The sequence below is a fragment of the Salvelinus sp. IW2-2015 genome, linkage group LG20, assembly GCF_002910315.2.
Source record: "Salvelinus sp. IW2-2015 linkage group LG20, ASM291031v2, whole genome shotgun sequence".
Taxonomy (NCBI): Eukaryota; Metazoa; Chordata; class Actinopteri; order Salmoniformes; family Salmonidae; genus Salvelinus; species Salvelinus sp. IW2-2015.
The window spans coordinates 30,590,705-30,610,189 of NC_036860.1; positions in this window are offsets into that span (position 1 = coordinate 30,590,705).

Genomic DNA, 19,485 nt, shown 5'->3' on the forward strand with positions numbered 1-19,485 from the left:
TGAGTGTGTGCCAGTGCCTTATTGAGTTAATCTTATGTTCCTAATCAATTGTCATTGGATCTAACAGAGGAATGCTTTAGGATATTCTGAAGGATATAGAGACTACTTGGCACCATGCTCAATATCTTGTGGCTGGTCTATCTTACATGTCTGAAACATTGTGACATGGCTCTTTGCTGTATTTGAACATCAGTAATTCACTTTACTCCTGATATAATCCATGGCCATGTTACGTYAAACACAGCATAACAAAACATTTTGCAATGGGTAACAAAAATCTGTGTTCTCATTGGAGAGGGTCAGGTAGTCTAAATGTCTCCTACCTACTGAACACAACCTTGGAGAAAGGCACTTGCAAGATCACATATGCTTTATTATTTCTCAATAATTGATTTAAATGTTTTACAATTAAAAGTCCACATTTCTTTTTAATTGAAACAGTCCATGCGTKCCATCTTGGACTACACTGCCAGACCCCTCTGATTGTGGGTTTAATTGTCAACATGTTCTGTCTTGCACCTAAGTYAAAACCCAATGAACCTCTTCAGTCTGTTCTACCCTGGGCGAGACAGATGCCAACTCAGGCCCCCTCAACTATGACCCGTGATGGATAGCCTTTCTCTCCAGCTCATCTTGAGGTTGTAATTGGGGTTATGGTTATCAGAGTTAGACTATAGAACAACAGTAAGCATAGAGTCGCGATGGATAAAGTGGATCAAGTCACGTTCTACTACACTGAGGAATTAATGGGAGTGCTAAAAGTTATACTTTAGGAGGGGCAGTTTCTCGGACACAGATTAAGCCTAGTCCTGGACTCAAAAAGCAATTTCAATGGAAATTCTCACATTGACTAGGACTCATATTGACTCACATTGTGTAGTCTAGGACGAGGCTTAATCTGTGTCTGAGAAACCAGCCCAAAGAGTATGCTCTTTTTGGACTGCTGCTATGTTCACTGTTATCGATTTAAAATATTTTTTTGTTTGTACTCTTGCAGGGGTTGACTACATTGTCTATATCTAGGGCCAGGTATACAGTAGACTCTACTGTGAAATGTCCTCAACGATACCTTCGCAGCACTGTCTACATTCGTGATCTCTAAAACAATTAACGTTTCTAGCAGTTTGGCCTCATTTAAATAAGTGGCACGTGTACCACATACATGTATCGATCAATAAAGTATATCTTATTTCAAAAAGATTCTGGAGCCTTAAAGACATTCCGCCTCCACAGAGTCCATCTGGCTGYCCATATCTATATCCGTAATGTTTAATACATAGGTCTAACAGAGTGGGCTAGAGCTAACAGGGCTAAAGCTAACAGAGGCTCTAATATGTCTAAGCAAACATCTACAGTGTGGCGCAGCAGACGGCTGCTGTGGCGCTGRGATGTCACTAATGCAGAGGGGTCGTAAAAAACGCTCATACACACACAGATAGATAGATAAATGCATGTGTAACAAGTATTAATGTTGCCTTATGTGTATTTCACCTAAATCCTACAATTCGTTTTTTTGTTATTTTCAATATCCATGGATTGTGAGAGTATCAATTGCTCTGACGTGTATTGCTCTGGTCTGCAGTACCGTCAGGTCAGCAGCAGGAATTTCCTCTCATCAGTCTGTTTTGATTCTACTGACGAGAGGTATGTGTTCATGTGTGCATAAATGTACATATGGTGTAAACGTTGTGGTGCAATGTTAGGCTAGCTAGCAACAGTATATGCTAGCAGGGTATTTGTAGCTTCCCTCATGCAGGCATTCGCTCACTTTATTTTTCCTCACGCTAGATGTGCACTGTGTGAAGCATTGAGAAGCTCACCATTCATTTAATTGCATTTATTTMATCCAATCCAMATAAATAAAAGACCAGGACCGGCAACTAGTGTCCAGAGTCCTGTTCGTTTCCAATACACCAGAACACAAATGTCACGCCCTGACCTTAGAGATCCTTATTATTCTCTATGTTTGGTTAGGTCAGGGTGTGACTCGGGTGGGAAAGTCTATGTTTTCTATTTCTTTGTTTTTGGCCGAGTATGGTTCCCAATCAGAGGCAGCTGTCTATCGTTGTCTCTGGTTGGGGATCATATATAAGTTGTCATTTTCCTTTTGGGTTTTGTGGGATCTTGTTTTCTGTTTAGTGTCTGTGCCTGACAGAACTGTTCGCTTTCGTTTTTTGTCTTTGTTATTTTTGTTTTGGTGTCATCAATAAAAAGACGATGTACGCCTACCACGCTGCGCCTTGGTCCACTCTTCATTCTACAAACGAGAGCCGTTACAACAAAGCTGAAAAGTAGCCAGACCTGCTACACATGCCAACACACACACTGATGCACACACAATGACACACACAGTAACACACACACCAGCACATGCACCCCGTGACACACACAGGGACAAATACACACCATCTCCACCACACAACCACACACAGAGACACAATGAATCCAGAGAAAGAGAGAGAGAGAGAAAGAGGGAAGGAAGGAAATAGTTGGTATAGAAAAGGAGAAAAGCAAAGGGTCCATAAGCCACACTTCACAGGGTCTATTTAGCTGTTGTCAAAGATCAAAGCTTTCACCGTTACATTCTCCCTGACTCTCTCTCTCTCTCTCTCTCTCTCTCTCTCTCTCTCTCTCTCTCTCTCTCTCTCTCTCTCTCTCTCTCTCTCTCTCTCTCTCTCTCTCTCTCTCTCTCTCTCTCTCTCTCTCTCTCTTCCATTGCGATTTCAGAGCTGTGCAAGTCTACAGTTGAGGCTAAGGGATTCATCCCAGCATTTAAAGGAGAGAAATAAAAAATGGAGGGACGTGGAGAAGGGAGTGGTTTGAGTTTGAGGCTACATGGGGTTTGCATGTTTCTACACTCCCCTATGAATTTATTTYTACAGTGAAGCTAAAATGTTTATTTGGCTCTATACTCCAGCATTTTGGATTTGAGAACAAATGTTTTATATGAGGTGACAGTACGGAATGTCACCTTRTATTTGAGGGTATTTTCATACCAGTGGCAGTTGGTGCCGTATAAGATGAGGGAGGATGATGATTTTTCTTAAGAGCATGGCCTTTTTTCTATTACAGCATAATTGGACAACTGTCCAAAGCACTAAATAAACTTCAGTTAGTGRTAAATACAGCTGCTAGAATCTTGACCAGAACCAAAAAAATGTAATCATATTACTCTAGTGTCCCTGTTAAGGCTAGGGTGATTTCAAGGTTTTACTGCTAACCTACAAATAATTACATGGACTTTCTCCTACCTTTCTCTCTGATTTGGTCCTGCTTTACATGCCTACACATACGCTACGGTCACAAAAAGCAGGCCTCCTTATTGTCCCTAGAATATCTAAGCAAACAGCTGGAGGTAGGACTTTCTCCTATAGAGCTACATTTTTATGGAATGGTCTACCTATCCATGTGAGAGACGCAGACACTGTCTCGACCTATAAGTKTTTACTGAAGACTCATCTCTTCAGTGGGTCCTATGATTGAGTGTAGTCTGGCCCAGGGGTGTGAAGGTAAACTGCAAGGCACTGGAGTGACCCTTGCTGTCTCTGCCTGGCTGGCTCCCCTCTCTCCCCTGGGATTATCTGCCTCTGACCCTATTACAGGGGCWGAGTCACTGGCTTACTAGTGCTCTTCCGTGCCATCCCTAGGAGGGGTGTGTCACGTCATGCCAGGCTTTTTTCGCTATACTCGACTTGAGTGGGTTAAGTCACTGAGATCTTTGTGGGATATACTCAGACTTGTCTCTGGGTAGTAAATTGGTGGTCTGTTGTTATCCCTCTAGTGGTGTGGGGGCTGTGCTTTGGCAAAGTGGGTGGGGTTATATCCTGGTTGGCCCTTTCCGGGGGTATCGTCGGACAGGGCAGCAGTGTACTTCGACCTCCCCTGTCTCAGCCTCCAATATCTATGCTGCAATAGTCTATGTATCGAGGGGCTAGGGTCAGTCTGACCTATCTGGTGAAATTATCCTGTCTTATCTGGTGTCCTGTGTGAACTTAAGTATGCTCCTCTAATTCTCCCATCTCTCTCTCTCTCTCTCTCTCTCTCCCCAGCTGCTCCAGCTTCAACTGTTCTGCCTGCGGCTATGGAACCCTGGCCTGTTCACCGGACGTGCTACCTTGTCCAGGACCTGCTGTTTACTACCCTCTCTCTCCCTCAACCGCACCTGTTGTTTGGCCTTCTGAATGCTCGGATATGAAAAGCCAACTGACATTTACTCCTGAGGTGCTGACCTGTTGCACCCTCTACAACCACTGTGATTATTTTTGGACCCTGACGGTCATCTATGAATGTTTGAACATCTTGAAGAACGATCTGGCCTTAATGGCCATGCACTCTTATAATCTCTACCCGGCACAGCCAGAAGAGGACTGGCCACCCCTCAGAGCTTGGTTCCTCTCAAGGTTTCTTCCTAGGTTCCTGCCTTTCTAGGCAGTTTTTCCTAGCCACTGTGCTTCTACATCTGTATTGCTTGCTGTTTGGTGTTCTAGGCTGGATTTCTGTGTAAGCACTTTGTGACATCTGCTGATGTAAAAAGGACTTTATAAATACATTTGATTTGATACTAGCCACCTAGCAATTGTATGATGTTGGCTTTAGCTAGTAAGCTAGATAGGTTCCCAATCTCCCATCCACTTAAATAGCTACCAAGCCATTTCAGGCTATSAAGTTAGAATAGCTTGTCTAACTATCTTAGCTGGCATGCCTGCTGGCAAGGTTGCTAGAKTTTAGAAAAGCAAGCAATTACCAAATGTACTGGATAAGACTCACATTCCTTTCAATCTTTTATCCAGATTTGATCAGAGATGCAGAGAAGCATATTTAAGGTTATGATACTATYTACCAGTGTGGCAGTTGTACTAAATAGGCGTGAAGGCATAAAAGTTATTCAAGAATTGGGCCTCCTGAGTMGCGCAGCCGGGCACCTGCAGGCTGTCTTCGGTCATCAGTTGAACCGTGTTTCCTCCGGCACAGTGGTGCAACTGGCTTCCGGGTTAAGCYGGCGGGTGTAAAGAAACCCGATTTGGTGGGTCATGTTTCGAAGGACACATGACTCGACCTTTGCCTTTCCTGAGCCCGTTGTGGAGTTGCAGCGATGAGACAAGATCGTAATTGGATATCACGAAATTGGGGAGAAAAAGGGGGTAAAATACAAATAAATAAATAAAAGAAATCTATTAAAGAATCAATGTAAATCATCAATTAAAATGACAATTGAACAGGTAAAAAGATATGTTTAGATAACATGTGCTGAAAAGTATACTTTTTTAAAAACCTAGAATTAGGCATAATGATTATGGCTCTAGATTCCAGGAAATCTGTTTCAGGTGTTTGAAAAATGCTAAATTTTCCAACAKTCCTCCGGACCACGATCCATCTATCCACACCTACTTCGTGTCCCCTCTAAAATATTGGGTGCGTGATGCCCATGTATGTGGAAACAGACACCACTTAATTTTATACACTTAATTCTTACCTCCTACCTACCCTGTAAGTGTGATGGTGGTACCATGTAACAACAGGGTAAGATCACYGACAGATTTGCTGTTGTCTTCATGGGATGGAGTGGTACCTCAAAGTAACTACATTGTATCTACYTGGAAACAGACACACCATTTCATTTTACAGACCTGTTCCTATGAACATACATGGTAACTAAAGYTAAAGTACATAGAAACAACGGGAGAGAATATCAACACAAGATGATAACTTGAAGGTATTTATTTGTGATAATGCCCAAGAAGCCGGTGTTTGGATGATATATTGGCATCGGTGTTGTTCGTCTCGGTCCCCAAACCGTGCCAATATATCATCCAAACACCGGCTTCAATGTGATTGTCACTTTTATGCAACGAGTTACCAACATATTCAAATAATGATTGACATATTTTCATTAGAAAACGTTATTTTGATTACTTTATTCAWACTAGTTCATCCTTCCACGAGATATAGTCCCAACACAAATCTAGGGTTGCTACCCAAACCGGCTGGTCAGTCATTCTATCGGTTTTTGTTGCCAGAGACACGACTCAGTTGTTAAGTCATTTTGTTCTAAAGCTATGGACGCGACCCAGTCATTCGTTCTAAATGTTCCTTTGCCATGATGGCTGGCAACYTTCTTATCCCTTGCTTGCTAGCTAGCCAACTTTGGCTAACACAGTCACAWCAGTAGCCAGAATAACAGCAAAGTAGATGCATTTGCATTTGTTTAAGCAGTTTTCTTGTGATTTTGGGGGGGATAATACATCCTTAATAATGATATAATAATCTGCAATTTTGCCTGGCATAAAACATTTGCTCTCTTGCCAGGCCACTGTTCAGAAGAGTTAGCCAACTACAAAGCTAACACAATTACTTCAAACTATCTGTATRTTGTGTTTTCCTATTGACATTTCTTTGTATATATCCATAGAAATTATGCTGATTCATAATTCCGACTGGCTGAGAAAAGCTGCCAGCCTGTCTGTCTCATCCCGACTCCCAACACATTTATTACCATAGGACAGCTGGAGATCTAATTTCAATACTGAAACAATGTTGCAAATSTTTGGAGAGACAGACAGCAAGGTTATTGCTAATCTAGTCTAAAAGAAATGGGAGATAATGTCTAGATGCTTTTTACACTGTGGATCTAGTATACAAATTGCCTGGATGAGCTGATGAGATAGTGGATTGCGCAGTCAGATGTAACAGAATAAATAGGCATTTRGTCATAGGTTTAGCCGGTGGTAATTTGTGGAATAGACACCGGCTGGAATGCAATTTGAACCAATCGGCATACAGGATTAGACCCACCCGTTGTATAATTGGTAATAACGTGGRAATGTATTACTTTGAAAGGGACTGACATGACTACGCAATAAGCTGGTACTTACCTTACTAACTTGTACTTACCTATATTATTACTAAACAACTATGTAGTGCTTGCTTGGTTCCTAGTAAGTACGTTTAAGACTAAATTGTTACTACGTATTTACTTTTTGTTACTATGTATTTATCTAGTAACGGGTTTACAGGTTGTAAAATGAAGGGTTACCCAGGCATTTGCTCGAGTCTTGGCTCSTTATTGGAAAAAGCATGTTACTGTCTTGCCGTAAGTGGATGATTACGTCTGTCTTGAACGATACCCATCCAATATACTGTACTGTACACACTGTTACTTTTCTGCTCTTTAACTTTAAACTATGACTTTACAAAATACACACTTTCATTCCCTCTAGGAAAGTCCAAATGTAAACAGAAGATTAKATTAAAAGAAAAGATGTTGAATGTAAATGGAAAATTACAGTCTGTATATACAGTCAGGTCAAAAATTATTAGCACCCTTGATAAAGATGAGCATAAAAGTACTGAGCTATACTGTACTGTATACTGTATCATAAAAAWAAATAWAWATTATTTTATACTAATACAATTGCTCAGATAAAAAGATTTTGTTTAACAAGTAATATTTGTTTTCTTCCAAAAAGATATGGGTTACAATTATTGGCAACGGTTTCCAATTGCGGCCATATATCAGCCTCCTGGTAGAGGCAACCAGGTTTTTGGCTAAAATGTCAAGTTCATGTTTAAGTTCATGTGACCTTAACAAAAGCCCCAGGACCAGTTGAAGCAATTTATTATTATTATTATTGTTTTTAGCATAKAATATAGCTCATTATTTTTATTATTTATTATGCTCATTTTTATAAGGGGTGCAAATKATTTTCGACCTGACTGTACATAGAAAAACATAAATGGAAAATCGAAATGTACTTGAAGAAAAGAGAAAGGCGCTGACAACTCGTAGCTACCTGGAGTTATGAATATGACATAAGTATATCGCATCAGTGGGGGTATGCAATTGGTTAATTCCTTTTACAATCCCACTGTTCCCCCATGTTTTACCAGCCTGGGCCCATTACAGCTAATAGGACATGCTGTGCTTATGTCTGTGGACGGTCCCTTGTGTGAAACGCTGCTGCCACCGAGACACTAAGATCATCAGGCTTGGAGCCTTGTGCCAAAGCCACCAATAGCACACACACACATGCACGCACAAATGAGCAAACACAAACGCATACACAGATACACACACAGACAGACACACACACACACACACACACAGACACAGAGCACTGAACAGATGAACCAATTACACACCAGCCGCGCACACAGGGTGGGGATGTCAGAGAGATACGGGCGATTGACAGTGAGAAAGAGAGGGGGAAGAGAGATGCATGCATTAGCAGAGGGGCTTTTAACACAGTTTTGTTGAGGAGTTGAGAGTGAAATGAGAGTGAAGCCACTGCACCCGGGCTAGTGTAGTCTTGTTGAAATATTATGTTTGAAATAGTATCTGTGTTGAGATTTGGCATGTGGTCCCTGGGTAGGAAGCCTGGCACTGGGCTAAGCTGCCGGGGCCCATTGAAAAGCCCTTTGCCAACCGCCAACGTGCAGCACTAGCGAATGAAAGGGGACGGGGGGTGGAGACAGAGGGAGGGAGAGGGAGGACACTGCCACTGCCAGGCTGCAGGAGGAAGCGTACTGTGCTTCTGCTGCACAAAGAGGCTAACTTTATAACATCCCAACCTCATATACTGTAGCAACATCTCTGACATCTCTCAACTCATGTTTGTTTAATTAAGAGTATATCGATCATTCTAATTAACATAATAACAAAATCTGTCTCTCAGTCCACCGCATCGGCCTATGTTGGCCTCCCGCCTTCCGCATCTGCGGTGGAAAGTGGCAGAGCTACAGCAATGTTTGTCAGACCTGGAGACATCCCYAAAATCAGTCTTTTCACAAAAACATCAGTAGCGTCCGAAATGTTCTCCGTTTTCCTCTATGTTTTGCTCTACGGTCCTCACAAGCCCCACGGGACTCATCTGAAGTTGGTACCGCCGATGTGCCAACATCTATCTGTAGCATCCGCACCGCCTACAAACTAATATGACCCCACTGTGGAAAAGGGAGACTTTTATCAAATAATATTTTTTATATGCAGTACCAGTCAAAAGTTTGGACACCTACTCATTCATGTTTTTTTGTGTGTTTTTTTTTACTGTTTTCTACATTGTAGAATAATAGTGAAGACATCAAAACTATGAAATAACACATATGGAATCATGTTGTAACCAAAAAAGTGTTCAACAAATCAAAATATATTTTATCATTGAGATTCTTCAAAGTAGCCACCCTTTGCCTTGATGACAGCTTTGCACACTCTTGGCATTCTCTCAACCAACTTCATGAGMTAGTCACCAGGAATGCATTTCAATTAACAGGTGTGCATTGTTATAAGTTAATTAGTGGAATTTCTTTCCTTCTTAATGCYTTTGAGCCAATCAGTTGTGTTGTGACAAAGTAGAGGTGTCCAGAAGATAGCCCTATTTGGTAAAAGACCAAGTCCATATTATGGCAAGAACAGCTCATTACTTTTAAGACATGAAGGTCAGTCAATACGGAACATTTCAAGAACTTTTAAAGTTTCTTCAAGTGCAGTCACAAAAACCATCAAGCACTATGATGGAACTGGCTCTCATGAGGATCGCCACAGTATAAAAAGACCAAGGGTTACCTCTGCAGCAGAGGATAAGTTTATTAGATTTACCAGCCTCAGATTGCAACCCAAATAAATGCTTCACAGAGTTCAAGTAACAGACACATCTCAACATGCACTGTTCAGAGGAGACTGCGTGAATCAGGATTTCATGGTCAAATTGCTGCAAAGAAACCACTGCTAAAGGACACCAATAAGAAGAAGAGACTTGCTTGGGCCAAGAAACACAAGCAATGGACATTAGACCGGTGGAAATCTGTCCTTTTGTCTGATGAGTCCCGATTTCAGATTTTTGGTTCTAACCGCCGTGTCTTTGTGAGACGCAGAGTAGGTGAACAGATGATCTCCATATGTGTGGTTCCCACCATGAAGCATGGAGGAGGAGGTGTGATTGAGTGGGGGTGCTTTGCTGGTGACACTGTCTGTGATTTATTTAGAATTCAAGGCACACTTAACCAGCATGGCTACCACAGCATTCTGGAGCGAAATCCCATCCCATCTAGTTTGCGCTTAGTGGGACAATCATTTGTTTTTCAACAGGACAATGACTCAACACACCACCAGGCTGTGTAAGGGCTATTTGACCTAGAAGGAGAGTGATGGAGTGCTATATCAGATGACCTGGCCTCCACAATCACCTAACCTCAACCCAATTGAGATGGTTTTGGATGAAGGAAAATCAGCCAATAAGTGCTCAGCATATGTAGGAACTCCTTCAAAACTGTTGGAAAAGCATTCCTCATGAAGCTGGTTGAGAGAATGCCAAGAGTGTGCAAAGCTATCATCAAGGCAAAGGGTGGCTACTTTGGAAAATAGTAAAGATTATGAAAAAAGTAGGTGTGTCCAAACTTTTGACTGGTACTGTATATTTTTTTATACCTACTGGGGTCATAGCATTTAAAATCAAATATCTAAATGATCCATGGTATGACCATCTTAAAACAATTCCATATGTTAGTTTAGTAGAACCCCAGGGTTAACAAGTTTGAATTGAGGGTAGATACTGATATTGAGCAGGACTTGCTTGGTGTGAATATAGCCTGTGTAGCCTGTGTGTGAATGAAATACAGAAATACAGTGCAGACTACCTCACTGAGACACCAGGCACTGCTGGCTGCTTTATGTACACAGTACTTTGGCCTAGCATTAGACCTATTTGTTATAGCGGTGTTGGCTATTGGATATTGTCAATGGGACAGATTCAAGATTGAGTAGATTGTGTTCTGGTGAACTTGGCTTAATCATTCTACAATATAATACAGAGACAGGGTGTTTTTATTAACAGTGGAATATGGACTAGGGCACCTGGCACCAGTTWTTGAAGTTTACCACATAATGCACTAAATATGCAGGTACCATTTTGATGCCTTTTTTCCTTTTTCGAAWGGTTCTGTGGCATTGCATTTTGATGTTCCCCTTCAGAAAGGGAAAGAATGCAAATTACACATTTTTCCTCTCCTCGTTTATATTGCCTTATCAACAGTATGCTTGAGAGCAGGGGGTGGCTGGGATATCAACCGGAGTCCGTTCCACTGCTGCAGGGGCTGCTGCCTGTCAGACACTCTACGTGTCTGCCATTCAAATAGCAGTCGCTGCAAAGGTAATGAATAGCTGACCCAACCTGTGGTTACTGGGGAGCCATGGAGTGCCACGGCAAGCCGCTTGGCATGCATTAGGGTTTAAGTTAAAAGTAGAGCTGGGGCACAGTGGGAGCAGAATGAATGCATTTTGCTCTCCTGTGATTTAGAACCGACAGTGGATATGTTAAATTGGCATCTTGGTATGTTGAACTCTCATTTGAGGGTGGTGTGTGTGTGTGTGTGTGTGTGTGTGTGTGTGTGTGTGTGTCCATGTGTGTGTGTGTCCATGTGTGTGTCCGTCCGTCCGTCCGTGTCTGGCAGGCATCTAATACGGGGTGGAAATGGGAAAACGTGTCTCTGGGAACTCTCCACTGTAACATCCAATAGGATTCTATCTAAGAATGATTTCACCTTGAACTAATTAAAAGCTAATTCCACCCCTAATTATGGCCAAACAAGAAAAATTCATACTTGGTTTCTGTAAACCATGTCTTGAAAGAAAACCCTACATTGTCATTGCTAGACCTTGCKTCAATTACTATACAGCAAACTACTGGTACCATAGCTCGATAAACGCATGCCGTCTTCTRTACACTTAATAAATTAACCGGTTATTATTACCCCAATACATTTTTCATTGTCTCTGTGCTCGTTATTAAGAACCATAATGAGGAATCGGTTAGGCCTCTCATTGATTCTGTTAGTAATATGATGAGCTCTGATGAATGAACAGAGATAGTCTTATCCTCTCATTTAGTACCACCATAAATAAGCCTAATTGTGCTGACTCTGAATTCGTTGGTTATGCTAATGTCTCCTGATGCCTACTGTAAATGCAAGGGAAGAAGGAGCAGGCATGATGCAGCAGCCCAGTTTCGTCTCAATGCAAAGGGGAGTAAAGGGGGGTAAACGGAGGGATCTGTCTTCCAATGATATTCTCRATAGGTTCTGCTGTTTGTTCATTCTGCCGCAGTAAAGCAGAGACAAGCAGAGACGTCAGAAAATCTAAAATCTTCACTGTGCTACTGCCGTTACCAGTTAGCAAGGCCGCCCTGGCTTATTGCTTAGTGACAATGACAACCACAACAACAAAATTTAACACACATTTTAACTGCCTCACGGAATTGCTCGCTAAACACTTCAGAAGCAACTGTACTGTAGCAGCAGGCAGCAGGCAGGGACAGCAGCATAATAGATCATAATACTGTAAGCTTCTGTGTTTATCCAGACAGATGGTATGCATACGTATGTATGAAATTGGAGATGCAGCTAGCGTACCCTTGGCCTCCTCCTCCTCCTCCTCCTCCTCTTCCTCCTCCTCCTCGGTCGTTGTGGTGATTGGCGTGGGGTGGTGGGGGCCCGCCTTGGGCACAGCGTTGCTGTGCCTTTATCTCCCGACCCAGTTGGACCTGCTCCTTGCTCACTCACTGTGCCCTACCAGAGAGAGTAGAGAGGGATGACAGGGGCCCGGGGCCCAGAGTCTAACCGCCCCTCCCCATCCCGGGCTGGGAGAACTACAATATCAGCCAACAACATCAGTTATATGTAATAATAATAATAATACAGGGGATTTATGATTTATATAGTGGTTTTCAAAGCCCCAAAGATGCTGAAATATGTATCCTCCGGTTGCGGACACCCTTTAAGATTATGGAGGACGATTTCACTATTCTGTGAGCATGGCCTTATTTCTATTACAGCATATTGGATGACTGTTGTMCATATTCCATTCACCCAGATCAATATAACATCGATAGGTTTAGGCTACTACAGTACATGGCACTCAAATTTGCCCTATACCCATCATGAGGTTGCAAGGCTACCAATGAACGTTTATAATGTATGTGCACAGGTTGAGAGACAAATTGGAGTAATCAAGGTGACGGACAGTGTCACATTCAGCGCCGCTTTGCACACCCTTGCCTATATCTAGCTGATCTAGGGTGTGAACATTAGTCCAAACAGTTGCATTCCTGTTTGGAAAAAACTCAAACAGTTGAGTTTCTGCTGGACAAATTCAGTTAGGTCTATCTCTGRTTCGTTCCGTTTGCTTCCGTTTAAGAAARGTTTTTCAACTGAATCGGCGGAATGAATACACCCCTGATCACCCACAAGCAGTTTACTTTTAAATCAAATAACATTTTATTGGTCACATACACATGGTTAGCAGATGTTATTGTGAGTGGAGCGAAATGTTTGTAGTAGCCACATACAAACAGCATCATCACTTTGCTCGATGTATAATTCTTTCTGGCATCTACGCGGACATCTCCTCTCACCTTTTCCCTTTGCTTGTGGACTTCAATGCACAGCACAACAGCGGTCTGTGACCAGGCAAAAAAAACCTATCCAAGCCAAACCGTCATACCATAACTGCTAACCGCTATTCACAGCCTACATCGTCGTCACAATATTAGCTAACGTCATAGTCAACATTGCAACTACAACTAACGCATTAGTAAACCCACTACAATCACACAGTACAGTGTACAGCAAGCAGTTACACCYACTGGCCCGGTGGCAATACAATAATCAAAAAAAGCTTACAGGGCATTCGGAAAGTATTCAGACCCATTCATTTGTTTCACATTTTGTTAGGTTACAGCCTATTCTATTCTCACGCATCAATCTACACACAATACACCATAATGACAAAGCGAAAACAGGTTTTTAGGGAAAAAAATAGAAATACCTTATTTACATAAGTATTCAAATCCTTTGCGATGAGACTCAAAATTGAGCTCAGGTCCATCCTTGAGATGTTTCTACATCTTGATTGGAGTCCACCTGTGGTAAATTCAATTGATTGGACATTATTTGGAAAGGCACACACCTGTCTATATAAGGTTCTACAATTGACAGTGCATGTCATGAGGTAGAAGGAATTGTCCGTAGAGCTCCGAGACAGGATTTTGTCGAGGCACAGATCTGGGGAAAGGTACCAAAAAATGTCTGCAGCATTGAGGGTCCCCAAGAACATATTGGCCTCCATCCTTCTTAAATGGAAGAAGTTTGGAACCACCAAMAATCTTCCTAGAGCTGGCTGCCTGAGCAATTGGGGGAGAAYGGCCTTGGRCAGGGAGGTGACCAAGTACCCAATGGTCACTCTGACAGAGCTCTAGAGTTCCTCTGTGGAGATAGGAGAACCTTCCAGAAGGACAACTATCTCTGCAGCACAAGCCACTCCTCAGTAAAAGGCACTTGACAGTCTGCTTGGAGTTTGCCAAAAGGCACCTAAAGTACTCTGACAATGAGAAACATGATTCTCTGGTCTGATGAAACCAAGATTTAACTATTTGGCCTGAATGCCAAGCATCATGTCTGGAGGAAGCCAGGCACCATCCCCACGGTGAAGCATGGGGGTGGTAGCATCATGCTGTGGATKTGTTTTTTAGCGGCAGGGACAGTGAGACTATTCAGGAATGAGGGGAAGATGAACSGAGCAAAGTACAGTGAGATCCTTGATAAAAACCTGTTRCAGAGCACTCAGGACTTCAAACTGGGGCAAAGGTTCACCTTCCAACAGGACAACYACCCTAAGCACAGAGCCAAGACAATGCATGAGTGGCTTTGGGACAAGTCWCTGAATGTCCTTGAGTGGCCCAGCCAGAGCCCGGACTTGAACCCAACCCAACATCTCTGGAGAGACCTGAAAATAGCTGTGCAGTGACGCTCCCCATCCAACGAGCTTGAGAGGATCTGCAGAGAAAAATGGTAGAAACTCCCGGAATACAGGTGTGCTAAGTGTCATGACTTGACTTTAACATTAATCTGAAGACTGTTATTTATCTAATTAACTAACCATGTTTAATTGTTACCCAATTAAATTAATCATGTAACAATTAAATCATTAGGATCTGGGGCACTACGAGAGCAGTTCTTTAAAGAGTTACCATCTCCRGAATTAAACTCTAAAAGGTCTTTACCTATCACATCTATAAACAGTCAACGTATTAATCACAACCTTGTATCATATCACCATTRTGAACAGTCGTAACCCCCTTGCATCTGATAAAACCAGAGCCTTACTTATAATTCAGTACTACATAAATTGGTTTAATTATTTATTAACTAACTAATTAAATGGGAACACAGGAGAAACATACACAGTCTGCACCGGTTATTGACTGGAGACTTANTGAACAGTCGTAACCCCCTTGCATCTGATAAAACCAGAGCCTTACTTATAATTCAGTACTACATAAATTGGTTTAATTATTTATTAACTAACTAATTAAATGGGAACACAGGAGAAACATACACAGTCTGCACCGGTTATTGACTGGAGACTTAATACGCTGAAAACAGGTCCCTAGCGGAATGACAACAAGGCTGCTTGTTAAAGAAGAGACGGAAAGAGAGAGGGACAAGGACACAGGCTCTGATTGTCCGAAATGGTTCCAACAATTCTTCTCCTGTGTTCCTTCTTCATAGCTGTCCGGTATCCGGTGACTTGTCGTGTAGTCCTGAACAGAAATACACAGTTGATTTTCCTTCCATTCGCTCTTAAAGATGCTTCTTTGAAGATAGCCTTAGCCAGCGTATCGATGGTTCCCCAATGGGGTGATGAGAGTAGCGTAATARGATGGTTTGAGCAGAGTACCAGGATGGTCCTACTTAAATTCGTTTTTGAAGATACTTTACATAGAACAGCTAATCAGCCGTTCCAGTAATTGTCCGGGAGGTGAGTTTATCGTCTCCACCTCGTGTGGAGATTCAAAGTTCAAACCATTTTAAATGTGCAGCTTCATGCTTTTCTGGTCCAATGTGTTTTTTTCTTCAACCATAATTTATACCTTTTGCTCGAAAGGGGGGGTTCCAGCAGGCTGACAAGCTCTCTGACCTCACTTCGAGGTGGTTACTACTCACAGTGCTAAGTTATGGAAAACACGTATATCTCACAGCTTCTCACATCACATCCCTCTCTTAACAAAAACACTTTAATACTTTTTTATATTACATGCACAACGCATAATATGGAAACTTCATATGTAGTGGGTATACTTTCCAAGTTACAGTATTTCCTTTCTAACAGTTTTAATGACATCACATTATAACAAACATAATGACATTAGTGTTCTATAGATCGCCTCTGACCATTCCCCACGTTCCGCATTAGAAATATTGTTCRAGTATTCGCTTTTGAACGTGTTAGAGTTTCAGCAGGAAAAAGGTCTGTTGAGACGAAGGACATTCCTTTTGTGAATTTGGAGATCGCAAGCCTGTATCTTCTCCCTTGATTTACAACAGGACATGAGTTGTTAATCCCCACAAGTTTTTTCCTTTCCCCTCTACGGGTGAAAGGGGGTCTGATTGAAGTTCTTCATTGCAAACCTGATCTGACCTATTTAGATTCGCGTGGACAATCATTTCACAAGCTTGTAGCGTCATACCCAAGAAGACCGAGGCTGTAATCGCTGCCAAAGGTACTTCAACAAAGTACTGAGTAAAGGGTCTGAATACTTATGTAAATGATATATTTCAAATTTTTATTGTTTATAACATTTGCAAAAATTGCAAAAAAAACTGTTCTGGCTTTGTAATTATGGGGTATTGTGTGTAGATTGATGAGTGGAAAAAACTATTTAATTCATTTTAGAATAAGGCTGTAACGTAACCAAAATGTGTAAAAAGTGAAGGGGTCAGAATTCTTTTCCAAATGCACTGTACCTTGACTTGGAAGACTTCCAGTGTTAGCCTTAGTTCAGTTAGCTAACATAAATAGCTTTCCTCTCTGTTTGAGTCAGCTAAATTAGCTACCTGCATTAGCTAGCTAAGTAAGTGAAACAAATTAAATGAAATATAGCTACTGTAGCCTCTCTCTCTCTCTCTGCTGCTTCTCCTTTCATTTTCTAAGAAATTAGTTCATTAAAAAATGATCAACTATTTTCTTTCTCTCTCTTTGAATCCATACTCCACCGCATTTTATGCACTGCAGTGCTAGCTAGCTTATGCTTTCAGATTCATTATGTGATTAGATTAGATGGATGACATGTCAGTTCATGCAGCAAGAGCTCTGATAGGTTTGAGGACGTCCTCCGGAGTTGTCATAATTACTGTGCAAGTCTATGGAAGTGGGTGAGAACTATGAGACTCCTAGGTTTTGTATTGAAGTCAATGTATCCAGAAGAGGATGGAAATAGCTGTCCTCCATGTACACCATGGTGCTACCCCTACAGAGTGTTGTTGAGGCTACTGTAGACCTTCATTGCAAAACAGTGTGTTTTAATCAGTTATTTGGTGAAATATATTTAGTATAGTTTTATATAAAAAGGATAACCTTTTCTGCAGTTCACTGAGTAGGATGTTTCTCCTTCCTCCTCTGAGGAGCCTKCACTGGTATCAATGAATSTCAAAATACATCTCCTACTTGGAGAGTAGTTACTATCCCACTCATCCCACATTTGACTTTTGCTCCCGGTAGTGGGGACCCAGATTAGGACTGGGATGTAAACGAATGCACTGCGCCGGCATCACACTCTACTTGACTTTTAAAGGCAATGTCCCCGATGTTTCTTGAGATCCCGTTCGTGATATATCCAGCAGAAAGTGGCTGGAGCGTAAATTACCTTTAAAAGTCAAGTGCAGCACGAACATCGACGCAGTGTGGTCTGTGTGAATCCTCGTCTTAGCCTAGTCCTTGACTAAGAAGCATTTTGAGTGGAGAATATCAAATCAAATTTGCTTCATAAACAACAAGTGTAGACTAACAGTGAAATGCTTACTTACGGGTCCTTTCCCAACAATGCAGAGTTAAAGATAAAACYTTTAATAAATACACAGTGAATAATGAATAACCAAAACGAGTAAAAAATATCATGGCTGTATACAGGGAGTACCAGTACCGAGTCGATATGCAGGGGTACGAGGTAATTGAGGTAGCTATGTACATATAGTTAGGGGTAAAGTGACTAGGCAACATATAGATAAAAGACAGTAGCAGCAGCGTATATGGTGAGTGTGAAAGTGTGTGTGAGTGMGGTGTCAGTACGCATGTGTGCGCGTGTTATGTGTGTGTTGGCGTATGTAGTGTGTATGTGTGTATTGGGGTGTCAGTGTAAGTATGTGTTAGTGTGTGGGTAGAGTCCAGTGTGTGTTCATAGAGTCAGTGCAAGAGAGTCGGTGCAAAAAAGGGTCAAAGGACATCTGATTAGCTATTTAGCAGTCTTGTTTAGCAGTCTTATGGCTTGGGGGTAGAAACTGTTCCGTGTCTTGTTGGTTCCAGACTTGGTGCACTGGTACCACTTGCCATGTCTATGGCTTGGGAGGCTGGAGTCTTTGAAAATATTTTGGGCCTTCCTCTGACAACGCCTGGTATAAAGGTCCTGGATTGCAGGGAGCTCGGCCCTAGTAATGTACTGGGCCATACTCACCACCCTCTGTAGCCCCTTGCGGTGAGGTGCCATGCAGTTGCCATACCAAGCGYTGATGCAGCCAGTCAAGATGCTCTAAATGGTCCAGCTGTAGAACGTTTTGATAATCTGTTGGCCCATGCCAAATCTTTTCAGCCTCCTGAGGGGGAAGAGGCACTTTTGTGCCCTGTTCACAACTTTGTGGGTCTGTGTGGACCATGTTAATACCTTAATGATGTGGATGCCGAGGAACTTGAAGCTCTCAACCTGCTCCACTATAGCRCCATCGATGTGGATGGGGGTGTGCTCCACGATCAGCTTCTTTATCTTGCTGGAGTTGAGGGAGAGGTTGTTGTCCTGGCACCACACTGCCAGGTCTCTGACCTCTCTGTAGGCCGTCTCATCGCTGTCGGTGATCAGGCCTACTGCCGTCGTGTCTTCAGCAGACTTGYTGATGGAGTTGGAGTCGTGCGTAGCCACACAGACGTGGGTAAAKAGGGAGTACAGGAGGGGGCTAAACACAACACCCCTCTGGGGCCAACATGTTGAGGGTCAYCGTGGCAGAGGTGTTGTTGCCTACCTTCACCACCTGGGGTCGGCCCWTCGGGATGTCAAGGATCCAATTGCAGAGGGAGGTATTCAGTCACAGGGTCCCGAGCTTGGTGAAGAGATTGGATGGCACAATGGTGATGAACGCTGAGCTGTAGTTGATGAAGAGCATTTTCCCATGTGTATTCCTCTTGTCTAGGTGGCATGGGGCATTGTGGAGTGCAATTAAGATTGCGTCGTGGATCTGTGGATCTGTTGGGATGGTATGTAAGTTGGAGTGGGTCCAGGATGTCTGGGATGATGGAGTTGATGAGTGCCGTGACCAGCCTTTCAACGCACTTCGTTATTACAGATGTGGGTGCTACAGGGCGGTAGTCATTGTGGCACTTTGTCTTAGAGTTTTTTGGAACAGGAATGATGGTAGTCAGCTTGAAACATGGGGATTACAGATTGAGACAAGGAG